The sequence below is a fragment of the Nicotiana tabacum genome, chromosome 6 (assembly GCF_000715075.1).
Source record: "Nicotiana tabacum cultivar K326 chromosome 6, ASM71507v2, whole genome shotgun sequence".
Lineage (NCBI taxonomy): Eukaryota > Viridiplantae > Streptophyta > Magnoliopsida > Solanales > Solanaceae > Nicotiana > Nicotiana tabacum.
This window is the reverse complement of record NC_134085.1, coordinates 209829125-209844836: the sequence shown is the minus strand read 5'-3', so window position 1 is coordinate 209844836 and position 15712 is coordinate 209829125. Positions and strand designations below refer to the sequence as shown.

General features: G+C 35.2%; 1 long non-coding RNA gene across 1 annotated transcript; it reads right to left on the bottom strand.

Annotated features, from left to right (window-relative positions):
• Positions 1 to 4692: 4692 nt before the first annotated feature.
• On the bottom strand, positions 4693 to 14623 carry LOC107832547 (uncharacterized). Its single transcript, XR_001658591.2, has 3 exons — positions 14452 to 14623; positions 10895 to 12128; positions 4693 to 4965 (listed from the first exon to the last, which is right to left on the bottom strand). It is a non-coding gene; the product is annotated as an uncharacterized LOC107832547 (long non-coding RNA).
• Positions 14624 to 15712: the final 1089 nt, after the last annotated feature.

The window sequence follows — 15712 nt, the reverse complement described above, 5'->3', positions numbered from 1 at the left end:
AAAGTTACGCAAATACCAAGAGATGAAAATGTCGAGGCAGACGCCCTAGCCAATCTCCCATCTGCGACAGACGTGACGAGCAATGAAAATGCCCCCGTAATTCATTTGTTTCATTCAGTACTCGATCCAGACAAAAATGAGGTAAATTTCAATAACTTAACCTGGGATTGGAGGAACGAGATTGTTGCTTTTTTGCAGTATGGTACCGTCCCTGAAGACAAGAAAAAAGCTCACGCACTTCGAAAAAAGACTGTTCGATATTGTTTAAAGCAAGGCAATCTTTATCGAAAAATGTTCGGTGGACCCTTAGCAAGATGCCTCGGGCCTTCTCAAACGGAATATATAATGAGAGAGATACACGAGGGTCATTGTGGAAATCACGCAAGAGGAAGATCATTAGTAAGAACCATGATTAGAGCAGATTATTATTGGCCTAAAATGGAAGAGGAAGCGAAAAGTTTCGTGGCTAAATGTGATAAATGTCAAAGATACGGTAATAACATGCATAGACCTGCGGAGTTGTTACATCCGGTCATTGCGCCGTGGCCTTTTATGAAATGGGAGATGGATATCGTGGGTCCTCTACCACAAGCAAAAGGCAAGGTAAAATTCTTGCTTGTACTCACTAACTACTTTACTAAATGGGTAGAAGCAGGAGCATTTAAACAGGTACGAGAAAAAGAAGTCAGAGATTTCATTTGGCGAAATATCATATGTCGATTCGGTGTACCAAAGGAAATCGTTTGTGATAATGGCCCGCAATTTATAGGCGCACAAATCACGGAATTTTTTCAAAGTTGGCAGATTAAAAGGATTACTTCAACACCTTATCATCTGGTGGGTAACAGATAAGCTGAATCGACAAATAAAGTCATTATCAACAATTTGAAGAAACGATTGGAAGAATCCAAAGGTAATTGGCCAGAATTGCTACCTGGTGTTTTATGGGCAAACCGCACGAGGGGGAGACGGTTCAATAGTCTTGGTAAGAGGAATAGAACGAGGGGGAAACGGTTCATCATCTGAAATAATTCGTCTTCTAGCCCGTGACCTTTTTATCAAAGAACCCTCGTCTTGCTCTTTTTCTTCTTCAGAGTCCTGATCAATAGTAGCTTTCCTTTTTGATGAAGAACACAAAATTATCTCTTGGGCCCTTTCCAAAGAAATTCTGGAAGCTACGACGGACTCAGCACTTACGCCTTGAATGGGAAATCCTGACAAAAAGAAGGATCAAAATAATTTCTGGAAGAAGCAATAAGTGAAATTATATAAAAAAATCTCTACCGTGAGTTTTCACTTTCCAACCAAATCGATGAGAGAGGTTTTTCCAAGACCTACCTTCCATTGGAGCAACATTCAATAGCTTTCTTACCCAACCACGGAAGTTGGAAATTTCATCAACAGCTCCCATGGTTGCTGAAAAAGAAAAGGAAAATTAAGATGATGATCATCAAAATTGAGAAAAAGGTACGAGAAAGTCATTAAAAAGAAAACTCATGTGCAAAATTCCACTTCTCAGGAAAAGGAACATTTTCATCACCCACTAAATCAACAGTGGGGGCAGCAACAAACCTGGCGTACCAGCCACGGTCTTTGTCATATTTTGGACTGACCAGAACTCTTTTGCTCCTTGCCACTAGAGTGAAGACTCCTTGGCGAAAGAGTTTGGGAGAATAGAGATGGATTAAATGAAAAAATATCAAAGGTATACCAACCATATTGGCCAAATGCCTCAAACAAGCAACAACCCTCCACACAATAGGGACAATTTATCCTAAACAGACGTCGAAAAAGCGACAGAATTCGAGGATAACAGGGTCAATAGCAGGTTTGAAACCCAACGTGAAAGGGTATGTATAAACAAAAGAAAACCCAGTCAACTAAGAGGTGATTCTTTGGTACGCATTGGGGATTATAATGGGGAAGTCATGGCTCCAATGACAATCTCTACGAACTACTGAAATTAGACCTTCAGTAATTTGAGTCGGGTAGATATCAGCACGATATAATGAAGACAATTGATTTCTAATGGATTCTCTATCATTGTAGAAAGATAGTTCCGCATGAACAATTTCATCCACTAAAGGTTCATGAAGAGGTTCAGTGGGTTCTTTAGTCCTAGATGAAGATCTTTGAGAAAGTGAACCCCTAGTTCTAGAAGGAGTAGTAGAACTCAATGAAGGAATAGAGGGGCCTCGTGACGAAGAAGACCCTAAACTACGAAGCCTTCCTCCTCTTCTACTTCTAATAGGAGCAAGAGAAAGATTGTCAACAATGGGGACTCTCCGAGGGTTAGGGTTTGAAGAAGACATAGTAGTACGAGGAAGAAGAAAATTAGAATTGAATATTCTAAACTTTTGTGAAAAAGACAAAGGTAAAAAGTTATATTTATAGTCAGAAGCAACCGTCAAAGGAAAAGGTACAATGATGGAAATGTCATAATGAGAACTGACGCTTCGTAATTGGTGAAGCCGTCAAAAAGCCTTAAAAGGCGCTGAAGGGTTGCAGAGCCAACCAGGAGACGCGACGTGTCATGGACATTAAATGGAAGAGATAGTTGAAGCATCAGTTCCAGGGAAAAATTAATGGCGGCAAATATTCCCGCTTTAATGAGGTCCACTTCTTAAATATTCTATTGATGAATAAATGGCAAGTGGGGGGACTATCTGTATTGGGGAAAATTAAGTTTATATATGGAATTCATTATAAGATGACACGTCATGACAAGTGGACCATTCAAAGAGGGATAGGAGAAGAAGAATAATCAAAGAGGCATGAGCTTCAACAGGCACGGGCAGATGTTCAGGGAAAAAACGAGGAGGATAGGCTCTCGAACCTCTTTATGATGGAAGGGAATGAATCTGATAGTAAATAAGGTATAGAAACGTACTATTAGACATTAAATACGGGAAACGCTAAGGAATTTGTATTGAATCAAATATGATTGTTGATTGTAATGTTGCATTAAATGTCATTAAATGCCATTAATTGACAACAATGACTCAATTATGGTAGAAACGAAACGTATTACCTAGAAATAGCTATAAAAGGAGAAGACTGATAGGGCACGAAATATCATCGGAAGAAACTGATTTACTTTGCTTTCTTCTGTTCATCTTATTATTATCAAAGTCAATTTCTTTTATTCATTTTATACTTGATTATCAGTAACCCGAGTTCTTCTAAAATAAAGTTTTGACCGAAATTCCTATTTTTGGTTAAACAATTTCCACGTTCTTTTTCAGCGTGAACATCACAAACTACTGCCACATAAGCATGGTCAAATTTAAGTGGCCCGGAGGCTATTTTTGGGAACGTTTTGCCCTTTAACGAAGACCTACACAGTGCAAATTCGGAATAGTCTGGCCAAAGGAGTATTAAAAAAGAAGTTCCATGCACAGTCAGCCAGATAAGGCTATGGCTTTTTTTGTTTTTTGTTTTTAAAGTGACAGACGAGTTGTCAATACGATCATCTGGCACTATTTCAAAATAATTACCAAGAGTTAAAGTTGAAGTATATAGATTGAATAAAGTTTAATCGTCCGACGCTTTGTTTACTAGATGTTACAGATAAAGGTGTTGGCCATCCAACTCGGCAGCAGTTTGTTACACGAAATTAATTTTGAGACTTAGAAGGAATGTGAAGTAGAAGATATATCAAATGTATTGCACTCTAAGGAGATATTTTATCCATAGGCTCATGTACATATAAATATATTGCATGCATTAATTTTATAATCGCTGAATGTATACCACAAATTTCCCTTCCTCTCTGCGTGCTTTAGCTTATTATTTCTCGAATATATACCTGAGTCACTGAAAATTGTAGAATTTCCTATCGAAATTACGGTCAAGCGTCCAGGTAATTCCTTCTAAGTGAAATGTTTAAATCCAGTCCAATGAATGATTACTCCTTCGTAAAGGATAAGGATTTCTTGGATTAAGATATTGTTACTTGATGTGAAGCCCGACTAGAAGATAAAAGGAACATCCCTTGATCATTTATCAAACAACTACTTGTAAAATCTTCAAAGGGTCATAAGATGTAACTATTTTGGTTCATTTCTCCTCTTTTTATAATCCAAAAAAAAAAAAAAGCTTCTGCAAATGCATATTATTTTTGCTTAAACTAATTTTATTTTCATATTACCAATTTCTTGGAATGTCTGGAATTCTATTAACATTATTGAGTTTAGCTTCAGGTCTAAATGTATTTTGTAGTCCAATTCAGTTTTGACTTCCAAATTCCAAAAAAATTCAATGTCAATCACCTGTTGAATTTCTCTTTTTCTTAGAAATTTAAAGATACACCATGAATAAAGGAGTTGAATTTACCGCAAAGAAATATAAGTATTACAGTGTCGAATTTTCAGTTTTTAAATTCTTTAAAGTATGAAATTTTTTCCTTTACTGTTTCCCAACTCCCATACCTTCCGTCCTACAACGGTACTCTACTGTTAACTGACAGGAGTCTTGGTTATTCAAAGTTTGATATGAATGCTCTTTGAATAACATCATACAAATAACAGCTCTACTCTTGGTACAAGTCCAGAAATTCAACTACTCTATCACTCTTTTCCTATACTTCCAAGGTAACAGAGGGGGGAGAATTCAGACCGCGCTTCACGTACAGATTATTATCCAAGTCGAACCAGTAACCAACAGGACAATTTGCATAACCACAACTCATCAGAAGTATAAAAGAAAACCTCGAATTTCTTTTAATTCAGAATAGTTACTCGGACAGCATCCAATATGAGATTACTATGCCCAGCTGAAAAGTATTTACACTAGGGACATTTGTGCGATACTATCTGTATTTATCAGTTATCGCTATAACTACAGTTGTATGAAACCTACCTCTCCTTGTAGCTTATGCTATCGCTATCCTTGATTTCATCTTTTGACTCTTGGTAGCTCTCTTAATACATTTCCCGCTTCAATGGCTTCCATCAAAGTCCCAAGCTGCACCTCAAAGATAAATAGCAACACATTCAGCTATATTAAAAACGGAGATCCTGTTGTGGGGAAATTTCAAGTTTACCTGCTTCACAATTTATGCATCTTTTTCTTTAGAAGGATATTCAACTTATACAGATTCAATTTATGTATTTTCTCATCCTTCATTTTCGACCTCCTCTCAACTTAAAATATATATTCAGAACAATGTTATAAACAGGACATGGAATGAATAATGTGGTTTCAATTATCATTTATCCATCACAAGGATAAAACTCTCAAACTCCTACACACGAAAATTGTAGCGCAGAGCTTATTCTCCATAGAAGATGACCACATTTCAGATAATAAATCGAGTTTGTAAAGGAAAGCAAGTCCATTCTGCAATTCTACATCAACCACAAACATATCTTGAGAAAGCAGCTGATGCCAAAGCAACAAAAAAAGTTCATCAGACCATTAACTTTTCTCAGCTATGGTCACTTGAGATTTGGAATATCTTATGCAGACCTCCATATGCACGAATCTGTAGGTGACATATACTATGATAATTGAAGGTGATAAAGGAGAGGAGCTAGACCTAGAATCACATAAACGAAAGTAGTGTCATAAGCAGGGGCGGCCCTTCCATAATGAGACCCCATATTTGTTACACCTAATAAACTATGTATAACTTTTAAAAAAGTTATGTAAGTGAAAAAGTTTGATTTCTTTTTTTAACAAATATAGATAAGAGGATTTACAACTGCTATGATTTCTACCAAGGAAATTGCACTTGAAATGAATATCGAACCCGATTTCGTAAGAAACGTGTGATAAATAAGAAGTAACAATTTGATGCGAATGTTAATAATGAAATCTCAAAATCTTTCGAAGAGTACTTTAGAGTTGATTACTTTTATACATAATAGACAAGGCTGTTTTTTCACTTCAAAATAGATTTGAACAATTCGCAGCATATGAAAATATTTTTGGTTTTCTATTTGGCGGCAAAAACTAAGATCACTAGATGTTGAAAATTTTAAAAAATATTGCCTTAATCTTGACTGTACCTTAAAGCATAATAATCAATTCGTATTTAATGGTTTAGATTTATTTTCTGATAAAAGTATTAAGGAAAATAGTACAATTAGAAGATAGCAGTTTAATTGATACACTTAACAAAATAAAAAGATTTAATTCTTTTCCAAATGTTTAAATTGCTTATGGAATAATGTTAATAACTCATGTTACCGTTGCTTCAGTGGAAAAAAGTTTTTAAAATTAAAATTGATAAAATCTTACCTAAGATCAACAATGTCACAAGAAAGGTTAAATGAATTAGCTATATTGTCAATTGAGAAATACTTATTAGGAGTTATTGATTATAAGAAAATTATTAACAACTTTGTATCTAAGAAAAGCTTAAAAACAATAGACTTCAAATATATAATAATTTTTTTTTAAATTAAGGCCCCTCATAAAGTTTGGTTTTAGGCCACAAAATTCGTCGGGCCGCCAGTGGTCATAAGACTTACTATCTCTGCATTAATGACAACTTAATTAAGACAAATTACAATGTGAAACAAAGGATCCATAGTGGTAATAATTATTAGCAAGGATCAAGGCATAATTTTTGTTGTTACACTCGAAATAGGTTTGTGATTGACCAGGAGTGCTTTTTTGTTAGAGACTTGTTTGTCCATGCAGGGAAGAGCAACATCTAGAGAACCTCTAGTTTTAGAAGAATTCCTACTTTTCGTTCAAAGACAAATTACTACGCATTGGAAGGACATTTGCCTGAATAGCGGGATAGATACACATAATTCATACAGCCAACCCCAACTAGTCTATGGTCGACGTGTACTTGATTAATGATTGAATTAAATTGTAAAGAATCTGTTGACACCTGGCCCAAAAGGCAAAAATTCTAAGAAAAAAGCTACTTATAAGAAGTCTTTTATACTATCTGCAACATATTGGGAACATCAGGAAACCATGATTAACTGATCAGATAAAGAATTCCCAATAGGTACTTGAACTAATCCTAGTTCACTTCCTCTTCAAGGTCGGTGTAAAGCTATTATTCTTTCTTTTTATTAACTGATTATCACTCTTGTTTGCTCTGGAATTTGATTCTCGTCGGGCTAGCTTAGATCAATCAGTTCAAGCATTGACAAACCCGCCTCCCTGTATGTTTTGACAATCTGCTCAAGTCTATCATGTTCTATTGGGAAAAAGCCAACACAGCTATACTGGTGACCCTTCTTGTCAATAAAGTCAAAATAAAATGAGGATTCCTCCACTTCTAGCAAAATGCCTCACTCACCAGTCTTCAGTAAGGCTGTAGGGATGCAAAGATAAGTGTATGATGCATGGTATACTAACCAACTAGAAAGACATGACTTGTTAGATATTGAATTATTACAACTAAAATAGAGCATTAAATTGGATTACGAAGGGGCATTATTTACAGCTCCGCGATCTTCTGACTAGAGCATCAAGTTTGTGTAACCCATCCAAAGTTGGTCATTGGCATGATTAAGATTTTTCAGAATGGGTTAAATCCAAATTAATCCATCAAGTTTTGGGCCAAAATAAGCTAAAAGAATGCAACCAGATGATTAGTTCGCAACTCTCTAATATGGCTAATATGATTACTTCTCTCTGTTTCATTTTAAGCAAAGTTGCTTGACAAAGCACGGAGTTTAAGAAAGAAAGAGTCTTTTGAAAATTGTGGTATTTTTGTGACTATAAAATCACGTCTTAAGGGTAAAATGAAAACTTTATAATTATCTTTTTTTTTTCTAAATATATAAAGGTGTCATTATTTTTGGAAAAGATTAAAAAGGAAAAAGCGTCACATAAAGCTGCACAAAAGGAGAACTTAATTTCCTAACTAAAAATGCAAGAGATGAATAAACAAATCGAGAGAAAAAATTATTTGACCAAATTGTAACCATCCACTTGTAGATTTAGAATTTCTTCAGTCAACAGCCCAATTAGCATCACTATTACATCCCAAATAGAAGATGTACATTTGTAATGCAAACCATAGTTTAAACTTTAAAGTATGCTTCAAATATTTCATTATTTTACTAATGCTTTTCCAATGCTCATGACTAGGATTACTAGAAAATCTACTAAGCTTACCAACAACACATGCAATGTCTTGTTTAGCCTAACTCAAGACATCAAATTACCAATTATTTTAGCACACTCTTCTTGATTAACCGGATCATTAACATTAGGCACAAGGCACTAATTTAGTGTGAGGATTAAGAGGAGTTTAACTTGGTTTGCGGTCATAATGATTAAATTTTCCAAAGTATTTTCTCAGTATAAAATGATTGTGTGAGAAAATCAATTTCTTTTCTAACTACTTTAATTCCTAGTATACATCAACAAGACCTAAACATTAATTCATTAGATATTGCTCAGTTTCATAACCACATGCTATGTTAGATCCAAAAATAAGCAACTCATAATATATAAAGATGTAAGAACTTTATAATCATGTGTGTGTTTTTGCCTTCATAGAAAATACACTCTTCTACTTTACCACACTTAAATCCAATATAGTTAATCTAAATTTTTCATACCATTATCTTGTCTCTTGGTTAAGACCATATAAAGATTACCTGAGCTTTCATACCTTGTATTCTTCTCATTTCACCACATAACCTTCAGGTTGTTGGATATAAAAATTTCATCTAACTCACCATTGAGAAATGTCATTTTGGCATCCATTTGCGGAGCTTCTTCTTTTGGCTATAACCTTTTGCAACTAGTGTTACTTTATAACTACCTATACTCCCATCAGCTTTAAGTTTTAGAACCCATTTACAACCAATTGCCGAAGTATTAGGAGGAAACTTTGTCAAAGTCCAAGTGTTATGATCATCAACTTCATATAATGTCACCATCAACTTCATTGTATGTCTTGAAGACATTTTTACATGGAGTGACATGGACTGCTACTCCTCTTTTTTATCCACCATATGAATTTAGGTAAGAACGACCATCATGTTATCAACTTATCATCCTCATCCATGGAATTGGCTTCTTCTCTCTTACCTTTGAAAATTTTACAAACTCTAACCAAATGCCCATTTTACTACATTTAAAGCAAAGTTCTCTTTTCTTCTACATTCCAGGGCAGGGGTAAAGCTGCGTACATCCTACCCTCCCCAGAACCCACTTGTGGGACTACACTGGGTTTGGGTTGTTGTTGTTGTTGTTCTCTTTTCTTCTTATTAATTCTGCTCTTGGATTCAAATCATTTTTCTTTTTATTTGAAAAAGTCTAGTTTCCATTGTGAAACCCGTTGACCTTGGATTTAAAAGATATTAAGGTGGAATCTTCTACATTGTGCAGTTTGACCTTTTCATTATTAACAAATATATCTCTGTTCCTAACTTCATTCTCAATTTGTGTTGAAGTAGTAGATCCAAATTCAAAGGCTTGCTTATGCTTAAATTTCATTTGGTAATCTTTCCATGAAGGGGGAAGTTAAGTTTACTAATAATTATAGATACTGCAAAAGTTTCAGAATAATAGGAGTAATAGAACACTTGTTTTTCATAAACTGGAAGCCTAAGCTAATGAATTCAGCTAGTTCATACAAAACCAATGTTTTTCCCTTGTTAAATTATATCCAGGCATGATTCCTCTTCCTTAATATCCAACTTTTTAACTAAGTGTCACAAATCAAAAAAAAAAAACTAGACATTTTGGGAAAGAATTCAAGAGTAGATCTGGCAAGTCATTACATAAAAAGAGTAAAATGCACCAGGAGCACACAATTGTAACTAACATACTTTTCAGCAACAATTATTTACAGAAAAAGTACTCAAAGTAACACACTTTTTTTAGTCATTTTGTTTTGATGGTTTAATAGATACTTAAATCAACAAGGATATAGTCAGAAAAAGGAAGGAGAGGATAAGGGGAAGAACGAAAAATTAGAGCATCCAGTGTAAACCAGAACAGCAGAAAAGGATGAATGCCGGAAAAGAACAGAAAAAACAAAGGGGCTAATAAGAAGAGTGTCGATGCCATGGGCAGACAGGGAATTTCCAAGGAAGAAGAGAGGACGAAATGCAGAAGCGGTGAATAAGAGAAAACAGGACGTACCAAAGAAAGAAAAAGAAAGCGGAAGAAGAAGTTGCTGACGCAGTAGCTTGAAAGCAGGATTCTAGGAAAGAACAGAAAGGCATCAAAGGATTAATGAAGAATAGGGAAACAAGAAGATTCTTACACATGGAGAAGGAAAAGAAAATCAGAGGGAGAGAAGAAGCCGCTTGGATCCATAGAATCACTAGTGATCTGATAGGAAGGAAGAACATGAATAAGGGGCAGACAGGCAAGGAAGCGCGTGCGACAGAGAGAGAGAGAGAGAGAGAGAGAGAGAGATACCGAAAATGAGGAGGTGCTGCAGGAGCAGCAAAGCGACAATGAGGAAGGGGAGCTGACAGGAGAAGAAAAGGAAAGGGGAAAAGAGAGGAATGAGAGGCTGGGTACGGAAACCAATAATAGGTCACTGCTGACATGTCAGCACAGGGAAGAATAGAAAGAAAAGAAAAGAGTTAAATTGCGTGATAGCTTCGGTTTACTATGTTCTTCTTTATTCATTTCTATTCACCAAAAAAAAATAGAAAGAGAGAGAGAGAGAGAGAGTGATCCACTATTAAGTCAAGATTGAAGCAGCTATTAAGTCATAGCATATAACATAACAGATGCAGAATAACACAACACAGACATGCATACATATATACCATTAATAAAAGCGTATAAGAAAGAAAATGAATCAATAGAATAAACATAAGGAAAAAAGCCTGGTACTTAGAAGACATACAAATGAGATATTGTTATTTTGAATGAAAAAGAGAACATAAATGATAGTATGGATTAATTAAATGTTGCTTCATTTCCAAACATGAGGGCAAAAACAAACCTGTGTATTACTGCATTGATAAAAAATCAAGAGCACCATCGAGAGCTTTAAATCAGTGCTTGAGTTGGCGCGCGTTCCAGCTTCTTCTCCTATATTTTCTTTTGCTGACCTGAATGCTCTTATAGTATTTTTCAGTTTCATATCTTTGAAGGTTGAATACATCAGCCAAGCATTCTGGTATTGCTTGAAGCTTCCAAAAGACATAAGAACAAGTTGCTTTAGCCCAGAAAGTTGCGATTCGAAGCCCTTGAGTTTTTTCAAGTTTGTCCTTCAATCCACATAACTATGGAGACCATCAATGAATCCCATTAATACATTCTCTTTCAACTCTAAGACTTCAAAGAAATCGATTCGTCTGGATCTTCATAAGTATGAACAACCAAGGCCACAAATTCATGTTAACCACTCGGCAAGAAGATATGTCAACTTATTGCAATGCAAATATTAATAAGCTAAAGTTTCTAGAAGATGATTAAAGTTGGATTTTGCTTTTAAAAAGGTTTTCAAGTTTGAAAGTTGCTCAAATACTGAGTTAGAAGAACAAGGAAAAATATGATGGACTACCTGAGCTTGTAACTCCACTATATTTTTCAGAATAAGTGGTAGTCCACTATATTTTTCAGTTATGATTTTTCCTTGTTCTTGTTACTCATTACTTGAGTGCAACTTTTAGACTTGAAAACTTTATTCTAGCAAAATTCAGCTTTCATCATCTTCTGAAAACTCTCTTACGGATATTTGCATTGAAATAAGTTGTGACATTTGCTTGCCAAATAGTTACCATGTTCATGTGGTCTTGGTTATTCATACTTCTGAAAACCCTGAGGAAGTTGACCTTCATACTTCTGAAAACCCGGAGGAAGCTGACCTTCTCTGGAACCAGTTAGAGGGGAGCGAACTAACTATTGTAAGAGAAATCAATGTCCTTGAAGTCCTAAAGTTAAAAGAAAATGCATTCATAGAAGCCAGACATTGGTGGCCTCTTTAGTCTCTTAGTGTTGCGGATTGAAGGACAAACTTGAAAACCTAGAGGGCTTAAAATGGCAACTTTCCTAGGCTAAAGCAACTTGTTCTATATCTTATAGCAAACTTGAAGCAGTCCCAGAAAACTTAGCTAATATATCAAATATTCAAGATATAAACTGAAAAATACTACAAAAGCATTCAGATCAGTATGGCACATGTTCTTGCCGAGTGGTTATCATGATCCTATGGTCTTGGTCGTTCATACTTCCTAATTAGCAGTATTGGTAAATGATATTAGGCTTCGAAGAGTGATAAGCCCCTTGAGAACAAGAATTGGCTAAATACAATTGTAAACCAGTAAAAAGAAAACAGAGTGAGCCACAACAACATCATTTGATCAATCACTCATTCTGTCTTTGAACCAAAACATAAAAATTAGACTTTCTATAACACAGGTTATCAATTTTTGTTGTCTAAACACATGGAGTTCAGATTAAACTACAAATAATCTACTCATGACAATATCACTTTCATGTTCAATTACTGTGAATAAAACAGGAAAACAGGACTGACAGAGATAATAAAGATTCAATTCACCATCACCTAAATTACCAAACATGTATAAAAATTAAGTTCAGAATTGACACACTTAATCAGTTGTACATGTTGCCAGAGTACCAACTATTTTGAAAATCATAGATTATGCCAAACATACTTGGACATCAAACAAATGAACCCAACAATTTAGTAAAGCCTTTAAAGCATCCGGTTCATATTTAAATAAAAAAAAGACAAGTAGAAACCCTCAAACTGCCTATCAGATGAATGTCTCAACTATTCAAAAGACGAACCCAGAGGCAAAGTCTCCGCTAACGCAACTGAACTACAATTTCTTCAATTCATCTCTACAATCTCATTAAACCTCACAAACTATTTATTATTTTAGGAGTCAGCTTATCTTATTTGAGCCCACCCACCACCTTTAAATTTATTCTTTGGGCCAAGATCAATTCAAATCAAGCCCAACTCTCTTCTGTCTCAAAACTTGGCCCAACAAATCTCTTTATGTTCTTCTCCACACATGGCCCATTTCAAATTCTCCAACTCAAGTTTATCAAATTCCCAAATTCTTTTAGAGGCTTCATGCATCAATCTATCAACCGTCTTAATATCGAATCAAATAAACGGGAAATGCTCAGCAGCACAATTGAAGACACAACATTTCCAAGTGAACATGAGGATAAACAGTAAGCATTTGATATGTATGAACAAATCATGATACCAGCTCCTTTTGGAATACCAAGACAACTTTGACCCAAGAATTTCACTGAAAAATGGGCTTTTGGCCCCAATCAAATTTCTAAATTTTCTTGCTGTCACCCGTGACACTTAAAAAAAACTAAGAAGATTCAGGACTACTATAATTCAAGACCACTTGCAGAATGAAATTGAAGTGTGACCTAACAACAACAACATACCCAGTGTGATATATGGGGAGTGTGGGTGTACGCAGACCTTACCCCTACCGGGTGAGGTAGAGAAATATGACATAATTGACTTTGAATTTACCTTATGACACCTGTTATTAATGAAACTTATGATAATCAATTGTCCCTAAAAACAAAGAGCAAATGACTAAACGACAATCCAAGTTCTCATTTTATTTCCACAAGCCTATACCTAAAAAAGATCTCTCCGGCCCAGAAAAATCACAATTCTTAATTAAAAGCCCAAAATTTGTTTATTCTCTAATTCATTTGGAAATGACACCAAGTAGCTACTTTACGGGGCTGCTATTTAGAATTAACCGGTGCATTCTGAATTTCAGGTTTTCAGCTATATTTTTCAGGATAAAAATTTCATGAATTGTCCTGAAGTAAAGATTTATAGTTTAAAATTTCAGGACAAAATAAGTAAGACTAATCTTTGAATAACATCCATGAGAATGGCTATCTGTGGTTTTGCCCCCAATTCATAGGCTCTCAAAATTAACCCATCAAATGCCCAAAATAAAAGAAACCGCATGTCATTAAACCCATAAGCAAAAAAAAAAGTCAATTTGAACCCTGATTTTATTCTTCATGCAAACCCATAATCTTCAATGTAGTGATATAAGCACAGACAACAATGATACTAATTTCTAGAGCAGGAAATGGACAGATATGCTGAAGAGGGAGTGTAATCAGCAGCAACCTACAACATGGATACCCTGAAACGGACTAAAGACTTTACTAATTCAATACCAGACATAGATTGAACCAAAACACAACGAGAATGAAACTGACAATTTAAAAGCTAGGCTTCAACACTTAATACCAGACTTAGATCCATGCCCTATTCCTGTGAGAACACACGAAACAAACTCGAAACAAGGATTAAACTAATCTACAGAATGACATAGAGCCGTCAAATTAACATCAATCCCTCTTCTTGGGCCCAAAGACTGATGCCCAAAATAGCAAATATTCTGAATTATTCTTAAACACGCTTGGAAAGTGAACTACGGAGACTAGGACGCAGGTATCATGCTTTAATTCAAAGAAAGCACCACATAAAGTGATAAACAGAGAGGAGGGAGGAATGGACCTTACCAAAAAAATCGATTAATAGAAAAGAATCCCAGCAATGCCGCAAATTCCGGTGCCGGAAATTTCAAGTTGCGAGAGGCACTTGGAAAAGAAATCGCGATCAGAGCCTCCAGTTTCTAATCGGAATCCATCTCAGAATCAGATTGTTTTGTTTCTCAATGTACAAGAGTATTTATATAAGAAAAGGCGTACCCGCCTACTTTTGGGTTAATTCTTCACCCGCATTTTTAGGTAAACTAAACAAAATATTGGTCATATTTATTGTTTACTTTTATAGCCATATACATAGATTATACAATAATTATATACAATTATACCTATATAATACATAAAATATGCTTATATATATTTTCGCCGGCTATTTTTAGTTTAAGCAGTTGGATGGGCGGCTATATAGGTTAACTCTTTAAATTTATTATTTATTTTTTCTAGTTATATACTTAGACTGTGTATTAATTATACATAATTATATACGTATAATATATAAATTATACATATATTATACCTCTAATAACTATTTTTAATTTAAGTGGTTGGATTACTCGTGTGGTTGGATAGCCCTTCTTCACCTGTTGTGTATATATAGCTAACGATGATACTATGTTGCCATGTACAAGTAATAAAAATTCTCAAACACATCAGCTGTTATTTATTGGGAATGGCATTCGTCATCGCTGTTTTGTATGGCGCATGTGGTTCCACGTGCCTTCTTACTTGGATCGATTAAACTTGGAACGACGACCAAGTTAAAATATAATTTTGACTCATAGAAGCTCTCTCTAACTTCTCTCTTCAACCTTCCATGAGAGCAGACTTAACATCCTTTTTAAGTCGCACGAACAGAACAAATATTTTTGTAAGAGTTCCAATACCTTGAATGGAACCGTAATGTATTTAGCTTGTGGTGTTCTTCTTATTATCATTAACTCTGGTTATAGTCGAAACACCAATTTCTTCCAGATTCAAACTAGTGATCAATCTTGAAGAACATGAAAGAGCTTAGTTTATCCAAACAAGTGACCGACTTACTCTTATTTTTGTGAATCCTAAGTAGTGCATCGGGTGTTATTCATTATCTGTTCCTTTGTTCTGCTGATTGACATCTACAATCTGACTAGCTCTTACATGCTTTGCAGCTGCTTTGGATAATTTTATTACTAGCTTCTTTTACTGCTCTTGTTATCGAATCCCTGGCTGCAAGTCTAGGGGTTGCTCAGGTTCATGATTTTCTATTGCTTGATCTTCTTATTAGTCTAAGCAGTAG